Genomic DNA, 3,103 nt, shown 5'->3' on the forward strand with positions numbered 1-3,103 from the left:
AAAACTACTAATGACGCACCACTAGCTGGTGCACCATTGGCGCATTTGTTGGTGGTGCGCCACTACTATAATTTTTTTTTGCAAAACTACTAATGGCGCACCACCTACAAATGCGCCATTAGTAACCCTGATGGTTACGGTTACTAATGGCGCATTTGTAGGTGGTGCGCCATTAGTAGTTTTGAAAAAAAACAGAAAAACGAATGAGAAACCCACCGCACACCCTCCCTCTCTCTATCTCGTGCGTCTCTCCCTCCCCACCCCACGAAGCCCTCGCCGCCGCTGCCTACGCCGCTCGATGGGTTAGAAGCGCATTTCTTTACATGCCCTTATGATGTTTACTTTATTTTCCATGTAATACTGTAAATGTGCATTTGTTCATTTGTTGTCAATAATCTTATCTTTTTTTCCTATGGCAGCATTATTTGATAAGGCAAAAGAATGGATGGTTATATACCTGCTCATTTTACAGGTTAAACTATACTCTGCTCTGCATGTTTTCATTTGCTTATATACCTGCTCATTTGTAAAAGAACTGATGATATATAGAGTCCTTCAATTTTTCTCCCTCTAAGTTAAGATTAACTAAGATAATTAAATCTGCTTTTGATCTTAAATTTGTAAAACCTGGTACTTTTTTACATGTAAGTCAGTTTTTGATGCATTTGATATCCTTTTACTTCAGATGATTGAGCGGAAATCTAATCTGGCTAGGCTAGAGGCACTTGATTGCGGGAAGCCTCTTGATGAAGCGACATGGGACATGGTATGCGATCCACCTTTTAAATGTCTGCATGCATTGTATTTTTGTACACATGATGTACTGATGTGCACGATGTTCTTTTTATCAGGACGATGTTGCCGGCTTCTTTGAGTTCTTCGTAGGTCATGCTGAAGCCTTGGACAAAAGGGAAAATGCTGCAGTTGCTCTCCCGGAGAATTTTAAATGACATCTTAAGAAGGAACCTATTGGTGTAGTTGCTCTAATCACACCATGGTATGTATTTCCCATACCCCTCCTGTCCTTCTTGTATCTCTATATATGGTTGAAGCATGCTACCGCAAATCATTCATATAGTAAAGGAGATTTAAATTGGCATCGACGACTATTAGGCTTAGCCATCACAATCCAAGTAATTTGATACTTCCTCCGATCCATACTACTTGTTGCTGCTTTAGTACACTTTTTCTCTCTTTCCTTGTCCGCATATTGTGCTCATGTTCTCCGGATTTGTAAGTATTATTGAGTTTTCAAACTCACTTGGCTGTGATAATGTCATTTGTCTTTGTGTGTGCATGCGAAAGTTTTGGCTAGTGTTACTAAACTTGTTATGGATCGATACAACCCTCAACCCCGTGTTTTCTCCTCATCCAAATATTTATTTTTCCTTACTGGCCCTGGTAATCTGTTGTCAGCCTTGCTCACTTAATCTAATTACGTAGATCTCATTATTTAGAGTCTTACTGGCTTACTGCTGAATGAGAACAGTTGGTCCAGTAATTGGTTATTGATTACATTCAACTTTGTGGTTTTAGTTGTATTTTCTTTTCTACATAGTTATATGCTACAAAATTAAATTATTTGGTCCTGACGTTCTTTGTTTGACACATTTTGCTACAGGAACTATCCTCTCCTGATGGCTGTATGGAAGGTTGCCCCTGCTCTGGCAGCTGGTTGTACAGCTGTACTGAAACCATCTGAATTAGCTTCCGTGTAAGTTTAACATTTGTCCACCTTTCCATTTTATAAGCATTGGGAATTGAAATATCTCTATATTTTTTTATTACCAGGACTTGCTTAGAACTTGGTGATGTGTGTAAAGAGGTCGGTCTTCCATCAGGTGTCTTAAACATTGTGACTGGACTAGGTAATGAAGCTGGTGCTCCTTTGTCGTCACACCCTGACGTCGATAAGGTACATATATTCGTCCTCTATCTTCTTGTGATCCATCAATGTCTATGGAGTATATTCCTCACAATCTGTGGCTTATTTGAATTTTTAGGTTGCATTTACCGGGAGCTATGCAACCAGTCAAAAGATTATGGTTGCTGCAGCTCCTACGGTCAAGGTTTGTTCCACATGTCTCTGTTTTTAAAAATCCTTGTATAGTAATTTATCACCAAGCATCTATTTTTTTCCTCCTTCAGATTTTTAGAATATTGACCAAGATACTTCAAACGCTCTCCTGATAGCAGATCATTCTCACCTTTTGTGTTGCCTGTTTTCTTGACAGCGTGTTACATTGGAACTTGGTGGCAGAAGTCCTATTGTAGTATTTGATGATGTCGACATTGACAAAGGTACATGCTGCATGCTGAGACTTATCCAATTCAAAATGCCATGTGTGGAATCACTTAATAGAGCATGGTGTTACCCACCCTAGAGCCTTTATTTGGTGTCTGGGGCTTGTCATGATAAATGATTAATTAAGTAACCTGTAAAATGATTAAAAGAATGATGTCTATATTTCACCAGTATTAATAGAGCATGGTGTTACCCACCCTAGAACCTTTGTGCCCTGTAATTTCTTTACATGCCCTTATGATGTTTACTTTATTTTCCATGTAATACTGTAAATGTGCATTTTTTCATTTGTTGTCAATAGTCTTATCTTTTTTTCCTATGGCAGCATTATTCGACAAGGCAAAAGAATGGATGGTTATATACCTGCTCATTTTACAGGTTAAACTATACCCTGCTTTGCATGTTTTCATTTGCTTATATACCTGCTCATTTATAAAAGAACCGATGATATATAGAGTCCTTCAATTTTTTCTCCCTCTAAGTTAAGATCAACTAAGATAGTTACTAGGAACCTGCATGCTATTGAAGATAGATCTATCTTTGACGCATGTGACATTCGTTCTGTTCATCATATACTGGTAGTTTAAGTGTGGGGTTCAAGTGTACAACTGGACTGTAGCCTCGAAGAAAGCAAAGGATGGGTAGTTCTGGACATATACTTTTATTCCGAGTTCGTCAGAAATTTCACAAAGTACCAACTTGTTAGCTGCTACTGATTGTTTGGCTTAGCACTTTCAAAATACATTCGGAGTTATGTTCTTCAAACCTGTTCTGATTCTCATGATACCGTTAATTACT

General features: G+C 38.4%; 1 pseudogene; it reads left to right on the forward strand.

The window, feature by feature from the left end:
* The first annotated feature begins 298 nt into the window (after positions 1-298).
* On the forward strand, positions 299-2,459 carry LOC123450245 (annotated as a pseudogene).
* Positions 2,460-3,103: the final 644 nt, after the last annotated feature.

Source organism: Hordeum vulgare, chromosome 4H (genome assembly GCF_904849725.1).
Source record: "Hordeum vulgare subsp. vulgare chromosome 4H, MorexV3_pseudomolecules_assembly, whole genome shotgun sequence".
NCBI lineage: Eukaryota > Viridiplantae > Streptophyta > Magnoliopsida > Poales > Poaceae > Hordeum > Hordeum vulgare.